The sequence below is a fragment of the Periplaneta americana genome, chromosome 15 (assembly GCF_040183065.1).
Source record: "Periplaneta americana isolate PAMFEO1 chromosome 15, P.americana_PAMFEO1_priV1, whole genome shotgun sequence".
NCBI classification, from domain to species: domain Eukaryota; kingdom Metazoa; phylum Arthropoda; class Insecta; order Blattodea; family Blattidae; genus Periplaneta; species Periplaneta americana.
In genome coordinates, this window is record NC_091131.1 from 145,932,493 (window position 1) to 145,956,670 (window position 24,178).

At 34.1% G+C, this 24,178-nt stretch overlaps 1 pseudogene; it reads left to right on the top strand.

Annotated features, from left to right (window-relative positions):
- Positions 1–7,174: 7,174 nt before the first annotated feature.
- LOC138715746 (DNA-directed RNA polymerase I subunit RPA1-like) overlaps positions 7,175–24,178 on the top strand; it is a 148,165-nt pseudogene continuing 131,161 nt past the window's right edge.

Sequence of the window (24,178 nt, forward strand, 5' to 3'; positions counted from 1 at the left end):
GTGTCCAGTACAATATTATTCTTGACCTACTTCATTCAATTTTGAGGAAATATGCCGCGTAAAACACCACACGTACAAAAGTTTAGAGATGTGAAAAAAAAAAAAAAAAAGAATATGTGTTGAAAGATTGAGTGGAAGAAGTTGCCAGTGATAGTTCGAAAGCTCGATGATTTAAGGTGATATTGAATGCAAAATATTCAGATTTTGCCTAAGAAGTGATAAACACTTTCCATAATTTAATCTATATTTTTATAAAATTCTCCAGTTCCTAAAGCTGTATAGTTTGTATTTTAAATATGGAAGTGATGTGTTAAGAAAAATCTGGAGTTTTTCAAGTACAGTTTAGCGGTTTTTTTTAAGCTTGTGCAGCGGTAAATGGAATTCTGAGTTGGCAACACTAATCGGAAGATTCGAGTCGAAACAAGTATTAGCAGGGCACGTAAACACGTGTGTATTTGGTGTGTAATATATCAAATGGTAGTTATGCTATGTATATTTTAGATACGAAAGTATGTGGTAACTTCTCCATGTTACTCTTCTTACGAGGTCGAGTTTACAGAACCCAGAAATTTAAGTCTTTATGGCAATGGTAAAGTTTAGCGGTCCCTGCTTAGGTCGTTATTGCACGCATGCAAGTACAACGGGATTCAAAAGCACTGCCATAATAAAATAAGTCTGACGGTTTTATGCGTTGCTTACGAGATTATACAAGCTGGCGCATAGAGCTTGAAAAACGAGTCTGAAGTGGTTCCCTCGTAATGCCAATTACGCCGCTCGGAGCTCTGTTCTGCCCTATATGTTCATAACAACACTTAAAAGACATTGACATTTGGGACATTTAAAGGACTCACCATTGCTTATTAAATGCTTCGTACAATATTTTATGGACAATAGACGTAATTTCCAAACTTCTACTCCTCAATTATATTACAATAAAAGGCTGTCATTCTTGATATTAAAACATATTACATATAAACTGAGGGACTGTCTGCTCTGTACTTCAGTTCATACACCAAACATTTCCGGAAATAAATTAACTTGACATCTCACATATACGCACTATAGCCTACCCTTTTCACCTAATATTATTAATATTGTTATTAAATAAGATATTGCAACTAATTAAGGTACTGCATTATCTTTAATTTCCTTAAATTCATAATTACGCATTTGCAAGAAGGCCTAACTTTTCCCTCTCTTTTTAAAAAAAATACGGACGTCACAATAACTGAGAAGTATAATTATTGCGCGATTTTTTCTTGCAGTGGTGAAAACATTTCTATAGGCCTACTGATTAATCTATTGAGCATAGTAATAGTAAACGCTGTAGTATTTTAGTCCGTGTACGCCTACTTAGCTCTTGTAAAACGAAATTTTCACTTTCACTTTCAACGGAACACTCACTTATATTCAGTTCTTGTATCTTGCAGTAAATTATCCATTTGTGATCATCTTTCCAATATAACCTCCCATTGAAACGACCACTTAAAATCATGAGCTAGAATTTATTATTTTAAAAACATTTCCACGTACATACTGTTATAATTGTTATGAACCACAATACAAAAGACAACATTGTGAAATTGGATTAATTTACCAAGATCAACATCAATACCGGTAGTATAAAATCACATATAGGCCTAGGCTATATTATTTCATTACTTTATGGTAATAATTAGAAGAATTAATTTTGAAGAATTTACAAATATGCTGAAATAATTTATGACACCTCTTATAGAAATGTAAAAATATGTATGTACATTTTGAAACAATGGGTATAGCACCACTTGAAAATGTTGAGCATTTTAACAGTAACTTGTAAATTGTTCCATCACGTTGTCTATAGTGTTCATTTATTGTAGCACTTTTAGAACGAACGTGGTTCACATAAAATGAATGAATGAATGAATACATAAGAAGAAATGACGATGGAATGAGTCGAACACATACAGTTTTCTTTAATTTTTAGCAAATGATGAAGTTGAATATATACTGTTACTTCATATCCTAACATAAGTAGAGTTGCTACCATAGATGTAACACCTGAAATGAATATAAAATAAATTAATGTATTGGTAATGATACAAGAATAAAAAGAAATTAGGCTAGACATAACCTCACAAAATTACAAACACATGCTAAAACAAAAAAAAAAAAAAACAAAAAAAAACTTTACGTATCCGTATATAATAAAACTAGATATTCCAGATATAATTTGTTTCACACGATAACCACCTCAGCCTATTTCGGCAGCAGCCATTATTAGTTACAGTTTGAGGTGCATTACCTAATCTCATACTAACCTTGTTAAGTTCTCTAACCTAATTCACTGATAATTACGTAACAATACACAGGTCTAAAATACAGACAAATACACATTAATTACCTAATAAGTACAGTATGAAGATAATTAATTACTTTTGTCGGTATTTTTTAAAAGAGAAAGGGAAAACAGTAACAACATTATCTTCAATGTTTACATCACGTCGTTCACATTTTCATTAGGCCTATATCAGTAATGCTTGGTAAGTGAAACAATGCATGAAATTATTTTACATTTCGGGTCACATCATTCGAGAGTCGGAAAATGCAATTCGCCACTTTTAACATAGCATTGCTTGTTATATGAGAGAACTTTGACATTTACCTTAACCTATAAAGATACGACCTGTTGGTACCGAGTTCTTCACATAGCAAAACACAGACAATTTTCGAATATAACTTAGCTGAACAAACTTCAAATAACACTGTAATATGCTTGGCATATTTATAATATTCGTACTCAATCAGTAATGCACAATTAATCGAACTACTTTCACGATGCACAATGCTTTGTAATGGTACTATTCATCATTTCATAGGGCAGAGAGGCGAACCTAGCGGCAGAAATTGTCATGACTCACAGAGACCTACTCTCGATCATGCTATGCGCCAGCTCGTGTAATTCCGTAAGCAACGGTTTTATGTATGCAATTGACGGCGTAGTTTACGAAGCCGGTACTAGTGGCGTAAAAAGCGCAATTATATTAATTTGTCTATGATTATATTTACACAATGAACGTATGTCACTTTAACCTCTCCTTTAAATGTCAGTCGACGGTTCGAACTCCGAAATGAAATTATTCTTTATTATAGGTATATAAAAAGCGCAATTATATTAATTGTCTATGAATATATTTACACAATGAACGTCTGTGTAGTTATTGTGTCCATTGAAAATCTAACCTATAATGTTGCATGTCAAAAGTTCTGCTGCATTGAAAATATTTTATCTTAACCAGGCGTTTAATGTGAAGTTATAAATTTGAAGGTGAATATTAAAAGATAAACGTATCATTTTGAATATCCGAGTACTTTTGAAGGAACACCCAGAATAGGGATTTAAAAAATTGAATAGGTCTTATATGTGTACCTTCCAAGAGTTATACCACTATTTTGTTTAAAAAGTGTCGCCGTGATTTTCTTTTAATTTGATTGGTTATAGTTGTTATTTGTTCTAGAATTTTCGTTAATTTTGAATGGATAATGACGTTATCAGTTGTTCTTGGTTGTTTGACGTGAGTGGTGTTATGTTGTGTCTGATGGCTAAAGCTATTGAAAGTTTGTCATTTTATGATTTTCTTTCGCTTTGATTGGTTATAGTTGTAATTTATTCTAGAATTTTCACTAATTTTTAATGGATAATGATGTTGTCAGTTGTTCCTGGTTGTTTGACGTGAGTGATGTTACATTGTAGATTTGTCTGCATTTGTCGAATGCGCATCATCATGCTTACGAAAAGGCACTTTTCAGTGCCAATGATTTATTTTGTGTGCACAAGGTTGGAACTTTGAAGTAAGAGGGAAAGGAAGGAATCCGTGTTCTGAAATTATTTATTAAATTTTGTGTCGATTTTGGTTTAGTTCTTTCGCTGGTGATTAAGGATTGTGTTGAATGTTGAGGAGAAAACTGTTTTTTCTGTGGTTTAAAGAAATTACTTACTGAATTTTCTGTAGATGTTAAGGTGTAATAAGTGTTAGAAGAGAATTTCATTTAGTGTAAAGACGTGGTTTATTTATGCAAAGGTGACTGTACGACAAAGTGTTGGTTTAGTTCTTTGTTGCCTGCATGGTTTAAGGTTAGATTGCCTTAAAGCCTGCGTCATTTATACTGGAAGTGAAGTGGTTGTCGATGAAGACGTCAATGAGAATTGAATTTTATTTGATAAGGTGATAAATTATTATGTTTTTTTTGTGTGTTTTTGTGATTTTTGGGGGTAAAGTGCGGACGAAAACTACCAGAAAAGTACTACCAACTACGACGTTCGAATGCCACGAAACGCCAAAAAAAATCAAAGGCGAAAAATTAAATATATTTTCATTTTTTGGAGGGCATCTTGGTGTTTGTAAGTATTACTCCTGATCACATGTATATAACAGATTGACCATCCCCATGTTAAAAACGGTAACATAAAGAAGAGAACAACCACCAAGATCGATTAGTAACGACCGCTAGATAGAAGTATAGTTGCTCCATGCAATTCAAATGAGAGTCTTCTTCTACTGTCGTTAAATGGCAGCATAGTGAAAGTTGTTGCCTTCAAAGCCCGTAAGAGTGATCAATCTGTTATGTGATCTGGGGTAATACATCAACTATTCACACTAATTTAACTTAATTGTAGAACTCATCACAAATTTGTAACAGTTTTCTATGCTATTTCCAACAACGAATGATAGGCCTACCGTCATTCGTTTATCCGAAAATCTTTACAGTAATTTTAAATTTGGATATTTGGCTTTTCTATAGCACGCAACACTGAAACTTCCAACTTGCATTTTTCTAAGTTCTACAGTGCGGAAATCTGTGACAGATTAGGTTAGTGTTTTCATATGCCTTCCATATACGAATCTGTGCCAGGTTAGCTTTGGTTATTTTAGGTTTTTTTAATATGCTTTACATATACGAATCTGCAACAGGTTAGGTTTGGTTAATTTAGGCTTTTGTATGCTTTGCATATACTAAGTGAAGTGAAATATGCATTTCGCGTTCATTTTGAAGTATTCTACCTTTTTATTTCACATGTTAAATAATCATTTTTAAGTTATGGAATGACACACAACCAAATAGATCACATCTTGATAGATAAACAAAAACATACTAGTATAGTAGACATTTGAACTTTCAGGGGGGGCAGACTGTAATTCTGACCATTATTTGGTGATTGGAGGATTAAGAGAAAGACTATCAGTAGCCAAGCGAGTAGAGCTACAAGCTAATATTAGCAGACTCAATATTCTGAAATTAAAGGACGAGGAAAGTAAGCAACATTATCTGGTCGAAATTTCAAATAGGTTTGCCGTATTAGCAACGTCCGACGGAGATGAAGAGTTAGATGTCGATAACGTGTGGGAGAATATCCGAGATAATATCAAAATTGCAGCTGAGCAGAGCATAGGTTATCATAAAACTAAGAAAAGGAAACCATGGTTTGATGATTGTTCCAGTGTAGTAGATAGAAGGAAACAGGCAAAATTGAAATTCTTACAGGACCCAATTGAGGAGAATAGAGATAATTATTTCAATGAAAGACGGGAAGCAAGTCGTACACTTAGGAATAAAAAGAGAGATTACTTGAAGGAAAAACTGAATGAGGTAGAAACAAATAGTAAGAATAAAAACATTCGAGATTTATATAAGGGTATAAAGGAATTTAAAAATGGATATCAGGCAAAGGTAAACGTGATCAAGGATGAGAATGGTGACTTGCTTGCAGACAGTCCTGAATAGATTGAAAAACTATTTTGGACAATTACCAAATATACATAGGCCAAATAGAAATGATCGGGACGAAATTCAAATACAAACTGCTGAGCCATTTATACCCGAACCCACACTTTCTGAAGTCAAAATTGCGATAGAAAATCTGAAAAAGTACAAGTCTCCAGATATTGATCAAATTCCAGCAGAATTACTACAAGAGGGTGGAAGGGCATTATCTAGCGAAATTTATAAGCTTGTACTTGCAATTTGGGAAAAGGAAATTGTACCAGACCAATGGAAGGAGTCCATAATCGTACCTATTTTTAAGAAAGGGGACAAGACTAACTGTAATAACTTTCGAGGAATATCACTTTTGTTGACATCCTATAAAATTTTGTCGAATATCCTTTTGAGAAGATTAACTCTATATGTAGATGAAATTATTGGGGATCATCAATGTGGTTTTAGGCGTAATAGATCAACTATTGATCAGATTTTTTGTATTCGACAGATATTGGAGAAAAAATGGGAGTATAAGGGTACAGTACACCAGTTATTCATAGATTTCAAAAAGGCATATGACTCGGTTAAGAGGGAAGTTTTATATAATATTCTTGTTGAATTTGATATTCCCAAGAAACTAGTTCGATTAATTAAAATGTGTCTTAGTGAAACGTACAGCAGAGTCCGTATAGGTCAGTTTCTGTCTGATGCTTTTCCAATTCACTGCGGGCTAAAGCAAGGAGATGCACTATCGCCTTTACTTTTTAACTTTGCTCTAGAATATGCCATTAGGAAAGTTCAGGATAACAGAGAGGGTTTGGAATTGAATGGGTTACATCAGCTTCTTGTCTATGCAGATGATGTGAATATGTTAGGAGAAAATCCACAAACGATTAGGGAAAACATGGAAATTCTACTTGAAGCAAGTAAAGCGATAAGTTTGGAAGTAAATTCCGAAAAGACTAAGTATATGATTATGTCTCATGATCAGAATATTGTACGAAATGGAACTATAAAAATTGGAGATATATCCTTTGAAGAGGTGGAAAAATTCAAATATCTTGGAGCAACAGTAACAAATATAAATGGCACTCGGGAGGAAAAGGAAATTAAACACAGAATAAATATGGGAAATGCCTGTTACTATTTGGTTGGGAAGCTTATGTCATCTAATCTGCTGTCAAAAAATCTGAAAGTTAGAATTTATAACACAGTTATATTACCGGTTGTTCTGTATGGATGTGAAACTTGGACTCTGACTTTGTGGAAGGAACAGAGATGAAGGGTGTTTGAGAATAAGGTTCTTAGGAAAATATTTGGGGCTAAGAGGGATTAAGTTACAGGAGAATGGAGAAAGTTACACAACACAGAACTGCACGCATTGGTATTCTTCACCTGACATTATTAGGAACATTAAATCCAGACATTTGCGATGGGTAGGGCATGTAGCACGTATGGAACATTTTCTTTCTTCACACCAGAAGAAATTGAGAAACTGAGTGTGTTGAAGATAACAACGCCATTGTCATTCAATTCTATTGGTCATCCATTGAAGTGTGGGCTTTATGATCCCGCACTGGGTAAGTATGCACATTAGACTGTTAGGTATGAAACACAGTAAAAGCATGAAATGTGTGTAACTTACAGCCATCAGATTGAGTCGTCTACAGTTTGTAGAGATTTATATTCAAGGGTGCGGTGTAATTACATATTCCAATATAGTACTGGGGCCAGCCCATCACCTTGTTTTAATTTAATCCTTGGTTCACTTGAAAAATAAAGTTCCACATTCTCCTTGAATATTCACACATGAGACAGTTTCTGTCATTGTTTCATTTAGCTTGACTTTTCAGGAATTTGAAATTGTTGTAAGGTTTTATTAATCTGGGTTCTGTTAATTGAGTCATAAGCTTTGTTGGAAGTGCACGAAAATCTGAAATAGATCCATACATCCTTCTCAGAATTTTTCCATTATCAATTTCACTGTGTTGACCAATTTTTCTTAAATCCTGCTTGTTATTCCCCTATGATCGTCTTGCATATGATTCGAGTCTCATTCTCAGGATGCTCGTAAAAACTTTAGGAACAGGGATGTACCCCTATAGTTGCCACAGTTGAGCTTATCGCCTTTTGGTAGATTGGACACATTATTTCTCCCAGTCTGTGGTAATTTGTTCTATGTTTCATATTTTAACTACCAAACTATGCAAAATATTCAGGAGGTCTGTTCCTCCGTATTTCTGAGGGAATTTCATTATATCCTGAAGCCTTATTATTTTTTAGTGCTGATAACTACTTTCTGTAGTTCTTCTGTAGTAGGCCTAGGTAGTTTCTCTGGATTTTCTACATTTCCTTCTTCTATCTCAATACTATGTGTTATTAGAGGGGCTGCTAAGACACATTCCAGACTAGTATAATTCATAAGCTTTTGAAGTATTCAATCCTTCTGTTTTTTATTTTTTCTTTGTCACCTATCAAATTACTTGCCTTTACTTTTGCAAAGATTTGCACGTGTTTTAAATTCTTCTTTCGTCATTTTGATTTCTTTAGAGGTTAGTAGGCCTATGTGTTTCTTATTTTTAGATTCTCATTAATTTTTTGTTGTACTCAAAAAGCTGTTAAAATCTACGCAGGTACATTACTTCCGTCCTGTATATTTTTGTATAATTTTGTTTACTTGTTCCAAATTTCAAAGCAACAATTGAATACCCCCCCCCCCCCGAGTAAGGTTATATGACTCATTGTTTCCCTACGTACTTATACCCTTATTCCAGTGTGGAGGTATTCAATTATGATATATGATCTGTGGAACACAATACAATTGCTTAAAATTAAAAATAAGAACCATATTCCACTTTTCTTGGCAACTCAGTGCATATTCAGATGCAATTTTAGGGGATCCAGTTTCAATACGTAGTGAAGAATTGAAGATTTAAGTTTTTTCCATAGGGACCGGATGTGTTTTGTTTTTATCTTGGTTACAATATGTGGAAGAGTGTAATATATAATACAATAAAATTCACTTGTATTCGTTTTCTAGACTTAATAAAATGTTCTCAGATCTTATAGATAGTCTAGTAGTGGGGTTGCCACTTAACAAGCATTATTAACATAAGAAATGCATTTTTTTTATGTTGCAGGGCCTGTAAGTGATAGCAGCGACCCGTGCATGACTTGTTCGAACAATGTGTACAAATGTCCTGGACACATTGGACATATAGAACTACCTCTTCCAGTAATTAATTCATTGTTTCATAAAGTAATCTATAATATTCTCAAGTTGGCATGCTTGAATTGCCATAACTTCCGAATTAAAGGTGAGTAATGGACTTGGAGTCTTGTCTTCTTTCTTAGTAATTTCGAATTCAGACATTGTTCTCTAGGAGGGGAGAATGAGTAAATCCGCGGAGGGAAGGGAGAAACTATGCTTTATAAAGCAAAATATATCTAATGGCTCTATTAAAAAATTTACATAAACTCAGAACAACAAAACTTTCACTAGTGTTTTAAATGTATACGTACAACATGCTGTTAAAACCATACATATAAATTAATCATTCAACAGTAAGTTAACATGGGTGCACCCATTTGAAATATATTTCTGAAAAAGCTCGTAAAAGATTCTCTCTTCTGAAAAAACTAGCAGGAAAGAAATGGGGATGCTCTAGGAATACTTTGAACACTACATACAAAATATTTATAAAGCCAGTGCTGATGTACTGTGGAGAAATTTTAATTACTTCACCTTTCATAAACGAAATAGAATATGTTCAAAAGCAAGCTTTCAAGCTCATTACTGGGGGAATCAAAACAACTCCAATAGATTCTGTGAGATTCCTCACTAATACTAACAGCATCAAAATGACAATAGAAGAAAAACCACTGATTCAATATGAAAAATTTAATCAGATTACCATAAAACAATTGGCATTCATACAGTCCTCTCTGTAGATTAAAAACTCAAAGTTTCATATCCAAGATTCAAGAATTAAAACAGAAAATCAACATCCCGAATTTAAAAGAAAACTTACAAATTAAACCAAATCCTTTAACTCTGTTAAATATAGAGTATGAGCTAAATTTAACAGAAGAAGTACTGAAATCAGAAGTAAACACTGAAATAATGAAATAATTGTCTTTACAGACAATACCCTCTACAAAACTGGCTTCATTTATACACCGACGGATCCTTGATCTCCAGGGAACAAAGTGCCGGTGCAGGTGTTACGTGCTGTCTCTTCTCACTTTATAGATCTCTTGGATATGGAACAACAAGTTTTGTTGGAGAAACATTGCAATAAGTGAAAGTCTCAGGAATCTTCTATGCCACATCAATAAATTAAAAATTGCAGTTACATTGTCAGATTCCAAAGCAGCTATTCTATCAATAGTCTCTAGACACACACCTTAATTTCAAACAGCAATTGAATTCTTTTCTGTAGTTTTTGAAGTTGTTGGATCATTTTGTGACATTCTTTAATTTGGATTGACATCATTTTATATTAATTTATTGCATATAATGCTGCTTTAGAATCAGAGAGAATGACAGCATTTTGAAATGTATCTATTCTGTACAGTAGGTGTTCGAGTGACATATGAATAGCCATTATTTCCGCATCAAAATTTGTTGTATGATGTCCTGCTAGTTGAATAACGCACACGTAATTCCTGATCCTGAGTTGTTATCGATAGCAGACCCATCTGTGTAGATATGTAACCATTCTTCTGGTGGGTATCTATTGTTCACAGCTTCTAATGACAGTGCTTTTAGTACAGGTTTGGAAGTTTCAGATTTTGTAACTGGTTCTTCTAAATCTAGTTGAATGTTAATTGGTTCGAAGGTTAGAGGGTTTTCTCTGCTTAAAATGTTTTCTTTAGATTTAGGGAGATTCAATTCTGTTTTTATTTCCATGACTTTGGACAGGAAACTTGTTTGTGTTTTCAACTTGGTTGGTTGTAACAGTCTTTTTTCCCATTTTGTTGTTGTTAACCGTAGCATTTTTTCATGGTGTGTCAGTGCCTGCTCCTCTAGAGTGAGATATATTGGAGGGTTCTGGGTTAGGGCTTGCATTGCCGTGATTGGGGTTGATTTTACTGCACCAGTTATTAGTCGCAGGGCCTGATTTTGGCATACTTCTAGTCGATTCAGGTTGAAATTATTTGCTGTAATTAATACCTCCGCATTGTAGAGAAGTATTGGCTTGATGAATGTTTTGTACGTGATGTTCAAAGTCTGCCGATTACTACCCCACTTGGCTTCAGCTAATCTCTTTAAAATTGGAAGTCTTTTTGTTGATTTATTTACTACTGCTTCAATATGATTTCTCCAAGATAATTTTGCAATGGATACGTGCACATTGTGGAATTGCTGGTTATGAAACTGCTGACTTTCTTGCCAAAAAAGGATCCAATTTAATTCAGAATACAAATACAAGCCTACCTTTTACATCCATCAAAAGACTAATTAAAAATAAATATAAAATCAAGCAAAACCAAGCACTATGTACCAAAGCCAAAGATAAAAAATGGAGCATTTTAATAAAAAAACCAGAAATTATTCCAGGAATCCCACGTAAATCTGCAGTAGCAAAATTCAGACTGCTTACAGAACACAATTATTTGGCCAAACACTTGAATAAAATAGGAATTTACACAAATCCAAATTGCCCTCTATGCAACAAAGAAGAAGAAATGACTGAAGATGATCTCATAACCTGTGAAGCTCTACCTGATGGATCCACCACAGAGAAATATTGGAGAGCAAGAACGCTAATGGCTTCGTTGCCAAAGCCCGGCATTAGATAACAACAACAACAACATAATTTGAAACAGCAGAAATAACTAAAATGCTCTCTCATTTAATATCACTCAATAAAAGAATTGTATTCCAATGGATACCATCCCATTGTGGAATCCTGGGAAATGAGAATGCGGATGCTTTAGCAAAGGAGGGCAGCACTGCTACTTACAGACCTGTTACTAAATCTACGTATTACTCTGTGGAAAGATTTATTAAATCCACATATTTAGTCCACACCTGTGGAGTAATGGTCAGCGTGTCTGGCTGCGAAACCAGATGGCCCGGTTCGAATCCCAGTCAGGGCAAATTACCTGGTTGAGGTTTTTTCCGAGGTTTTCCCTCAACCCAATACGAGCAAATGCTGGGTAACTTTCGGTGCTGGACCCCGGACTCATTTCACCGGCATTATCACCTTCATATCATTCAGATGCTAAATAACCTAGATGTTGATACAGCATCGTAAAATAACCCAATAAAATAAAATAAATCTACATACTTAGACTTCAACAAACAAAATTTGATAACACAATCTCAAGGGAAAAAATGGAGACTTCAGCAAACAAAACTTGATAACACAATCGCAAGGGAAAAAATGGAACTCTCTGCATCATAATCCACAGTTAATTCCCAATTTACCACACAAATCGTCTGTAGCTGCATTTAGATTGGCAACAGACTGTTTGGCCAAGCACCTGCATAGATTTGGAATATATCAATCCCTTAACTGCCCATTGTGCAACTCAAATCAAGAAATGGATTCGGAACACCTCAAAATCTGTGCTTCAGTGGCTGACCATGACAATATCTTTGAAAAATATTGGAGTGCAAGAGGGCAAATGACTTTATTGTCAAATGCCTGGCATTAGAAAACATCAACAACATAAATTAATCAATCTTGTTTTGAGAGGATCAGTATATTTCAATATATACCGGTAATGTAGACTATTTTTAGTAGTAGATTAGCTTACATGTAGCTCTAATATATTCAGTTAAATACAATGACTTACTATGTGCAGGGTTGGTCATAATCTTTGCTTAGGGATCAAAAGTAAAAACAAATCCATATAAACACACATGGCTATTATAACTTTTTAAAATTATTAATTTTTACTCATATTCTGCATCAATAATTTGCCTCCCAGTTAGCAACCAATCTTATCTGGATTATCAAAGAAGAAGGTGCATCACCGTTTTTGAGAGAACGTGGCAACACTCTTGATCTTCTTTAAAAATGAATTGCAAACTAAGTTATAATAGCCAAATGTGTTTATATGGTTTTGCTTTTACATTGGATCCCTAGGCAAAGTTTATGAACTTAACACCATACTTTGCAACAAGCAGGTTTACATAGGTCTGTGCGTGAAAGTGTTCAAGTATGGACTTCAGATTTGTACTTTTTCATTTACCTTAGAACTGTTATTTTCATGCTTCCCTACTGTGCTTTGAAGGTAATGATTTGGATGTTGTAAAATAAACTTAAGTTATAAGAATAATCAAAAGAACACATGTATTATTATTGCTGCTAACCACCATCACCACCGCCACTGCCACCACTGCTGTAGCTATTATTGTTAATACTGCTACTACTGCTGCTGCAGCTGCTACCACCACCACCACTACTGTTACTTCTCCTGCTGCTACTAATGACCACCCCGCTACTGTTTATGCTGCTAATACTACAGCTACTGCTAACCATGAAGGCTTTTTCATGTAAAATAGACAATATTATGTCAGACTACTTTATCTTGACTTTGTATTATATGAACGGCACATGGAGTATTTTTTTTTTTTGACAAATAATAGTCTGTTTTTCAGGTACGAAAAAAAAAAGATAGTATTTGGCTTCAGTTCATTACAATTATCTCCGAAAGTGAAAATTGATATTTCTTGGATACAGGATCATTTCCCTTTGGCCACTTATTGAATTTATCTTCATAGTAATACTGATAATTATGATTTTTTATATTTCTACGTAACTACATAAACCATTAATTTATTTTCCAGGAGTTTCTAAGCATCTTTTCGTAACAAAGTTAAGACTTCTTGATGATGGTCTTATCACTGAAGCCCAGGAAGTGGAAGAAGTCATTGCAGATCTACTTTCATCTTCAAATCCAACGAATGTAGTAAATGAAGCTACTACAGTTCTGGTGGAAGAAAGATTGCAAGAGTACTATAGCAGAATGAAGAAAAGTTAGTTGTCCTTCATTTAAATTTACTTTCATAAATGATTTGTTCATAGTACACTTATTTATAAAATTTAAAATCTCTGTAACTTTATTCATGGAGGGGAAAGAGGAATCTGTAATGAAGCCCAGTGAGACCACAGTCTACTATACAGTCACGAAGCTTGGGATGAATTTTTGCAATTCTCGCGATAGTTGCTAGCCGCTTGGTGCGCTGTGAGTACCAGGAACAATAGACTGTACCACAGCCATCGTGATCTAATACAGGCCGTAAGGCAGACCATGTAACTCTCTTAACCCGATCATGAAGGGGGGCGTTTCAACCATATAAATTAGTTGGAATGCATAAACAGTAACATATGTTTCTCTAAAATGTAGTGTAATTCCATTAATAAAATTTAAAACAATGATTATGAGACACTTCAGACATAATTCACTTGCGAGTTAAGTTCTAATATTATTTATTGTGTGAAAATTACGTTGTTCGTATGTGTAATACATGCCTTTATTTCGATTAAATATTGCGAAATTCTTGTACATTCATTTATGCACGATTCAATAATTTTCAATTGCACTGCATGGATCTTTAGATATGTTGAAATTATAGGTTATGTTTACTGTACCAGTTGCCCCTTTCTGTCTAAATTTAGTGATCTCCAATGCCCTGCCATTCATATGAAAATTATAGGTTATATTTAACTTATATTCCTAAATTCGCAATCATACATTATAATTAAGCGTAATGTCATGTATGATACCCCGGACATTCGATTTGTCTGTATTTTAATACTACAATTGAATTGTATTTATCTACTGCTTAAGAGACGAAGTAACACAATTGTACGTACACGAATTTCATAGGAGTGGTATGGTAAATGTTTTGTCTAAAATTAGGGAAGGTAGATGTGCTAAATTGAAATCACAATATAAATTCTTTTTTATTAAACCTCAAAATAGCTTCCATTCTAAACTTGAAATGTTGACGTGAACAGATTATGTTAACATGTAAAATTCTCTTCATATTAAAATAACACAGTTTTGTAATTATTTCTGCAACATAGTATGCAACAAGAAGTAAACGGAACTTATGGACACATTACACTAAATAAAGCTTAGCAATGTTGAGCAATAAAGTTATAATATAATATTTCACTGAGTTCCATACGCTGAAATAGAAAACCCGAACAAACATTACGGCCTGGTCTAGATCGAAAAAGCATTGACTGTGCCATATTTCGCATTTTTGTGAAAATGCTATGTAAACTGTGAAATGTTCGTTATCGGTTGTGATAACTGTAAATGGCTAAAATACAATAATTTGAATAATAATATGGGAAAGGAGATGTTTGTAGTACTATAAATTGTAAGAAAAATAGGTTAGAGTATGCTTCTTCCGAAAGATCCAGGAAGGTGAGTTTATAGAATATATAGGCTATTTTATGAAAATAATATATAAACCTTAACGGATATCAGCCAAGGGTAAACGTGATCAAGGATGAGAATGGTGACTTGCTTGCAGACTCTCCATCAATCCTAAACAGACGGAAAAACTATTTTGCGCAACTACTAAATGTACATAGGCCAAATAGAAATGATCGGGACGAAATTGAAATACAAACTGCTGAGCCATTTATACCCGAACCCACGCTTTCAGAAGTCGAAATTGCGATAGAAAATCTGAAAAAGTACAAGTCTCCGGGTATCGATCAAATTCCAACAGAATTAATACAAGAGGGTGGAAGTGCATTATATAGCGAAATTTATAAACTTGTACTTGCTATTTGGAAAAAGGAAATTGTACCAGAACAATGGAAGGAGTCCATAATTGTACCTATTTTTAAAAAGGGGGACAAAACCAACTGTGGTAACTTTCGAGGAATATCACTTTTGTTGACGTCGTACAAAATTTTGTCCAATATTCTTTTGAGAAGATTAACTCCGTACGTAGATGAAATTATTGGGGATCATCAGTGCGGTTTTCGGCGTAATAGATCGACTATTGATCAGATTTTTTGTATTCGACAAATAATGGAGAAAAAATGGGAGTATAAGGGTACAGTACATCAGTTATTCATAGATTTCAAAAAGGCATTTGACTCGGTTAAGAGGGAAGTATTATATGATATTCTTATTGAATTTGGTATTCCCAAGAAACTAGTTCGATTAATTAAAATGTGTGTCAGTGAAACATACAGCAGAGTCCGTATAGGTCAGTTTCTATCTGATGCTTTTCCAATTCACTGCGGGCTAAAGCAGGGAGATGCACTATCATCTTTACTTTTTAACTTCGCGCTAGAATATGCCATTAGGAAAGTTCAGGATAAAAGGCAGGGTTTGGAATTGAACGGGTTACATCAGCTTCTTGTCTATGCAGATGACGTGAATATGTTAGGAGAAAATACACAAACGATTAGGGAAAACACGGAAATTTTACTTGAAGCAAGTAGAGCGATCGGTTTGGAAGTAAATCCCGAAAAGACAAAGTATATGATTATGTCTCGTGACCAGAATATTGTACGAAATGGAAATATAAAAATTGGAGATTCATCCTTCGAAGAGGTGGAAAAATTCAAATATCTTGGAGCAACAGTAACAAATATAAATGACACTCGGGAGGAAATTAAACGCAGAATAAATATGGGAAATGCCTGTTATTATTCGGTTGAGAAGCTCTTATCATCCAGTCTGCTGTCCAAAAATCTGAAAGTTAGAATTTATAAAACAGTTATATTACTGGTTGTTCTGTATGGTTGTGAAACTTGGACTCTCACTCTGAGAGAGGAAGATAGGTTCAGGGTGTTTGAGAATAAGGTGCTTAGGAAAATATTTGGGGCTAAGCGGGATGAAGTTACAGGAGAATGGAGAAAGTTACACAACATAGAACTGCACGCATTGTATTCTTCACCTGACATAATTAGGAACATTAAATCCAGACGTTTGAGATGGGCAGGGCATGTAGCACGTATGGGCGAATCCAGAAATGCATATAGAGTGTTAGTTGGGAGACCGGAGGGAAAAAGACCTTTAGGGAGGCCGAGACGTAGATGGGAAGATAATATTAAAATGGATTTGAGGGAGGTGGGGTATGATGATAGAGACTGGATTAATCTTGCACAGGATAGGTACCCCTGGAGGGCTTATGTGAGGGCGGCAATGAACCTTCGGGTTCCTTAAAAGCCATTTGTAAGTAAGTAAGTAAATATATAAACCTTATGTATTTCATATTTCAATAGTGGAAGGAAGGCGTTAATTTTTTCAAAAGAACACGATATCGAAAGTACAATACATTTTATGGTCTGCTAGGGAAAGAGTCTGTGATGAGGCGATAGTAGCGATCCTGGTGGTGAGCAACTATCTATGGATGCACATTTCAACTGTCTATGTTTGCATATTTAGTAAGTATTAAGTTTCGTGACTGTATATACTAGACTGTGGTGAGACTATGTAGATTCTCCTGCAAAGAAAAGTCCACAGAATCATTGAAGCATTTAAGTCAGAACACATTAGAACAGAAATAATTCAGCTCTCAATATTGAGTTTGGAATATTCGTTGATTTGCCATTTAAATTGTCTTGTCAACCAATTTTAGTCTCTTTAGAGTTGGGTCAGACCGAGTCGATCTCTGATGAAACAGTTTATTGTTACAAAATCTTGCAGGTAAACAATTTTGTGGTCTACGAATTAAGATTGCTTTCAACAGTGGTTAGAAAATTACATTGTTACTTGTTGTGCTGAAATCCTGATTAGTGCTGATTCTTTTCCTATTATGATTCTTTTTAAAATATTCATTCCAATGTAAGAACAGCAGCAACATAATTTGCTATTTTTGTCACATAGATAAAGCACTGTCACATTTTCTGTCTTGGAAATACTCGTGCAAATATAAAAAAAATTTAATCTTCATCTTACAATGTTTGGATGACGTATATACGTCCGTTGATGTGACATATTGATGAATTAAATACAATTATAGTCATAATCATGCCATGGTATGAAAGAAAAATTTCACAACCTCGAGCGGGAATCGAACCTGCGACTTCCTGTTCTCCGGTCAGGTGCTCTACCACTGAGCTATCGAGTTCGTCTCACGCCAAAGGCTTGGAATTATTCTTTCACATTGGCGACTCTGTTATAGAGTACTGTCAGATGAAATTGTTAAAACTTTGATTCTAAATATTTTTATTCTGTGTTTCTTAAGTGAATTTTAAAGTTTTAGTTCGCATAAAGCAAAGATATGAAAATTTGTTTTTGAATTGTGCTTGCTTGAGATGTTACTTCTTGTTTGAAGAGAAAGTCGTAGAAGATACTGTTGGTTGAGTTAGAGAAATATGGAGTTGGAGGAGAGAATGCATATTGTCTCTGTGCCTCCAAAACTCGCTATATGCATTTAAACAGATTTTTCAAGAGAAAGAAAAACATTGTCAATTTCAGTTCCCTTGAATTTCAAAGCTACATTCAATCATTACATGAAAAATGATGAAACTGTACCGTACCAAAAGAAGCTTTGAAAATCAAGGTGATTAAAAGTGATCATGTTTATTTTTTCTCTCTCCTGAAAAATCTGTTTAAATGTATATAGTGGATTTTGGAGGTGCAGCAGTGATATTTTATATATTGATGTAATATTTCACATCTGTTCTGAATTTGAACTGAGCACAGGAGAATAAATGGTGTGCGTTATGTATGTTACAGTGCATGCATTTGTCCTGAAAATATAAATATATTTATATTTTTACACTTCTTTAACTAATACGTTCAAATAAAATATCAAAATTCATGATTGTGAGTAATAACAGTAACAGTGATAAAGCATCGAAATATTAACCTCTGAAACAAATTCTATCTGTGCTTTCAATATCCTTGTGAAGTGGCCGACTGAGATGTAAGGATGATAAAAATTAAGTTCGGGTCAATCCTGAAACCATAACACCAGAGGAGGAGCAATGCTTGAATAAATTGTCAAAATGAACTAGTTGTTTTGTAACAATAGGAATTAAAAGGTTGGTGGCAAACCTTTCTCATTGAGTAGTCTCTCTCTTTCTTTTTTTCTTTTCTAACCCTTTCTTCCTTTCTTTGAAATAACAATGTTGAATTTTGATGCAGTGAAATCATATCCATGAACATCAGGCATATTTTTTTATCTTTATGTATGAGTATATGTATGTCTCCTAAAGATAGCTTATTCGTTTTCAGAAAAAAATGTTCAAAAACCACGTTCACGTACAAAGTTTGTGGAGTTCATAATAAATGATCTTGTTAATGCAGTAGAGAAATCTGTAAATGAATTGAAGGCTTGCCCAAATTGTAAGGCGCCTATGAAGAAAATCTCAATGTACCGAAACAAGTTGATGATCAAAGTCCAGAAAGCTTCGACAGAAACAGAAAGGTAAGAATGGATTTATAATTACTAATACAATTTGAAAGCAAGCAATCCCTTTTTAACGAATCTTGTCCTTAAGTAGGACTTTTTGATAAAAGGGGCTTACACAAAATGGAAAGGAAAGGCTAAAATAACTAGTACTGACATGTGTGTTGTGTGCCAAACATTATAATCATTTAATTAGGCCTACAATTTTATTTACAACTAGCCGTACCCGTGCGCTCCGCTGCACCCGTTAGAAATAAATATAAAGTAATTACATAATTAAAATAGGACATTTGATCCAGGGAACATTCGTGTTTGATAGAAGGATAAATCGTTTAATATGTTACTTAATTTAAATTGCATCCAAATAATTAAAATGCGATCATTTTGGTCCATACACCACTCATTGGTGCAATGACAATTCCTTTAACATGTTTCTAATTTTTATTACATGCAACCATAATTTAATGAACATTGACATCATTTAGATTTAATGTGTATACTATATTTTACTTGTTATAGGTTTCCATTGAATTATGGTAATAACTTAATTTTAACCCTTGTTTTCTACATATTCAGTAAATGGCGTTTGGCCCACTATGGTTCTGAACCCTTCAAATAAATTATATTATATAATATTACATTAGGCCTACATATATTATATTATATTATATTATATTATATCATATCAGAAGTTACTATAATAACATTATAGCATTATGTCCATCTAGAGAAACTTCACTTTCCAATGGTGAAATAATAATTAATTATACAAATCCGTTAATTTAGCTTCCGATATTACTTCATACAAGCACAGAAACATTCTCTGTAGGCTATCTTTCATAGCTTTCGATTGTTGCTGTCCAAGGCCCCTTATAGACGGAGTCGTTTGTTTTTTATTTCATTATATGGCCTTAGATGGCGGTTATTTTAACTTTAAAAATCATTTATCTCATTAAATATCAGTCCTATCAAAATTTGTCAAGGAATAAAACTTATCGAAAATTATTTTTAAAGAAACATTTGTTATGTAACATTTTTCACAAAAATCAATAATAAGCGAGATATTTCGATTTATTTAATTGAGGCCCCCTTATAACCCCCCTTTTAAATAATGTATTTTGAATGCCATATAGCCTATAATCTAAGTTACAACGAACATAATTTATATTCCAATTTTCATCGAAATCCGTTCATCCATTATCGCGTGAAAAGGTAACAAACATACAGACAGACAGACATACAAACAAAAATTTCAAAAAAGCGATTTTTGGTTTCAGGGTGGTTAATTATATATGTTAGGACCAATTATTTTTGGAAAATCGAAAATTACCAGAAAAATTTCGGCAACACATTTATTATTATTAGTATAGATACACTTCATTATTATATTTTTGTAACTCTTCAAGTGGTAGGCACAAATGTTTTTTCACTTGGTTGAACCTGAACCATACTGAAAATAAGCATTGAAAAATGTCTTTTTTCTTCTTCTTCATTGTTCCCCCATAATGAAGTAATTGGCAAACCATGCCTTTTGCCATATGCGATAGTGCTATTTGAGGATTGGCCTCGACATCCCTTATTATTTTCACTTTCTGTCCGATAGTTAATTTCTTCCAGTCAGTTGTCATTATAATGATGCATAAACTAACAAAAGAACTTGGAAACAGGATCCACACAACACGCGAGAACAAAGCAAGCAAAGCGGCCACTCTGTGCAAGCAACACAAAGCAAGATAAAGAATAATGCTGCCACATGGCACTGCATTGCCACAGATGGAGACGTGCTGAGCTGTACTATTGATTATTGAAAGCCAGGTCGATATTTTGGGCTTCGTTTTCATAAAATCCACTTGAAAAATATTCCCGAAAAGCAGGATTTCCCTTAAATCTGGTTTTCTTAAAAGGAGAATCAATTACACTATTACATTATTTTTATGGTAATTTGACTGGAACTTACCAGATTATTCTTTGAAAACTGGAATGTTGTTGTTGCTGTTTTCAAATGCCAGGCGTTTGACAATAAAGTCATTTGACCTCTTGCACTCCAATATTTTTCAAAGAATGTTAAAATCAGATTTTACTGCAATTTCAATTTATTTGTTAGAGTATCCCTCATCGTTTTCTTTTCCACTCGTCTTATTTCTCTCCCTCCTCATCTTTTCCTTCCTTTCTTTTGTCTTATTATTAATCATAATCATCATCATGATCTTTCTCCTTAATTGTGACGTAACTACACATCATGGATAAATTTTCATTAAGAATGAATATTCTACACTTCATTGACAAGGCATTTAATTTAATAGATAGCAGTTTTGAAATTTCTAATGCTAGAGAAGAGTATTTAGAATTGAAATTTTCATTAGAGTAGATAAATATTTACTATATCTGTTTTCACATTTGCTTGAATTTGTTGGTTTGACAAGTTTATGTTGATTGCAAGTTTCTTTTAACTGGCACTGCTATAGCAGTTACAGCATCCTGTCTTTTCCTGTGTTGTATTCGGACAGTTCACATGAATTTCTTTTTGTCCGTTTTTATTTCTCAGACCCAATGTAATTTGACTTACTGTATATGTTTTCTAGTGGTCAAGTTTATATTTGTAGTATGGCTTTTCTTTGTGGTTAAATTAGTAGTGTTATGGGATAAATATTTCTGTTGTCTGTTACCGTTTTGTCGAGTGTATTTTGTAACATTGTTATTCATTACATCTAGTGGGATAACACAGCGCAGTCGAGAAGTCTCTCTGCAATGCTGTGTAGCCCGTGGTGCTATCATGCAGCACACGATGGACTGGGGGGTGAGGCTGTCGAACTGGAATGAGTGGGGGAATGCCAATTGTCTACAGGGTTACTAGAATTAACAGAGCTGCGGAGGGACTTTTCGATTGCACTGTATTAAAATGGATTTGAGGGATGTGAGATATGATTGGGACTGGATTAATCTTGCTCAGGATAGGGACTGATGGCAGGCTTATATGAGGGTGGCAATGAACCTCCATGGATGAATATATAATAGGATGCGAAACTTACAGCGTTTCCCGTAACACATACTAGAGGCGCTGTTGTAGAAAATGATCTTGCTGCCACCTGTTAGAGGAAGGGGCGTTATTACATCTAGCAGCGCACCAAGTAGCAAAAAGAGTAACTAATTACTCCATGCATTTAGCAGTGCACCTGGTGACGAAAATGTTAAACTGTGCAGAAAGTATTCCCTCCCACCCTCATCGATATTCGAAACTAACCCAATTTAAAATAAAACATTTACATTTTTATTCCTCACAGCATCTTCTACTGAAAATTCTTACCGGAGCCAATAGGAAGATAAAAGAGACTATCTATTTTACACTACCCAATTAAAATATAACCAGACACAGACAAAAAAATAAAGCAAAAGGTTAGATAATTGGGATTGTATTCTTTGGGTATTTATTGTACAGCACAATGGAAAAGTCTGCGAGAACTACTTAGATAGTTCAATTTATATATTACTATTACTTTACAATACATTCAACAGCACTATTTTTACAATGTCCATAAACATCACTGTTTAACATGCACTGCTTATACACACACGTATCACTTTATGTTCACTTATTAGCAAGTTTCTGTCTGCCATCTTGTCTCCTCGAGCAATATCTCGAATGGATAAATAGAGAACTCTGGGTAATGTACCCAACACATAGTTCTAATGTTCACCACCTACGACGTTGGTCGCTGATCATCTTATTTCAGCCCCCCATTGCCAGATGGTGCTGACCACAGTTTCGCATCCTATTATATATTTGTCCATGGAACCTCCGGGTTCTCTAAAAGCCATCTAGTGGCTTGTTTTTATGTGTGTCTTCTGTCAAATGATTTTTTTTCGGAGCTAATAATCATTGATGAAGAAAATTTAGAGTATCTGAATGTGTAGTCAACTGTCTTTCTGTTACAGTTGCTGGTTAGTTTCTATATTCCATGCAGCTTCTGTTACAAGTTCATTTTAAAGGCTAGCTGGTACTGAAAATTTTGATTGTATTGTTATACTAATTGAGTAGTTATAGGTAGGTAAGAGCATCTTTTTGTACATTCAAGCAGGTAATTGTGTTTCTCGTGTGACTAATGATACAGTTGAACTTTTCCTTGGGTACACAGCCTGACTTCTTGTGTCAGTGGTTTCTCGTATTTACTTTCTCTGTAAGTTCCCTGGTTCAGGGATTAAGATATTGATGAGAATGATTAGTGATATTTTTGGGTTGTTATAATCCTTTCAATCTAATGTAAACATCCTTATATGTTTTGATCGTGTGATATCAATAACGTTTTTACTTTTCATCCAGAAAAATAAATTTTGATTCCTCTTAGATTATATGATGGTGTTTTTGTTTCAGGAACCAAGCATCTAGTGGAATAAATAGGGGGAAGTTCGTTACAACTGTAATTCTACCAGATGAATCAAGGTATACATAAATTATAAGATTTAATTTTCTTCTGTTATCACTTTGTTTTTTTCCCTCCCAAATCTTAAACAGAGTAATATATCCTATGATGGTGCTGAATTTTTATGTTTTTAAAATGTTCGAATCATTATTTTTGTGGCTGTACTTTCATATCGCCGCTTGAATGCAAGAACTAGGTAACTCGAAATTTGCGGTTTTTAGTTACCTCTTTTATAGCATAGCAAAAATCGCACAAAATGTAATCCAGGACCTAGGTAACTGATTGAACGATACCAGCGACATCTATTTTCCAATGTAACAAATAGGTAAAAGAAAACGAGACATATTCCTTAGTGCAATAAATAAGTAAATAGGCAATGACACAAAATATGAAAAATCAAGTTACCTAGTTCTTGCATTCAGGCGATGATATAATATTATAGGATACTACGGACAGTTGTGATACATTTGAAATTACCGTAATTTCAGTAATTTTAGATTTTCTTGCTTTCATCAGTTTGCAAGGTCAAAAGGGATGGCTGCTTAGTCAGTTTCAAAATGTTTGACAATTTAGAAGTTTGTGTCGAGTTCTTTATGCAGAATAACTGTATTAAAGAAATTTAACATAATCCTCATTCTGTACAAAAAGACTCTGCATATCAACA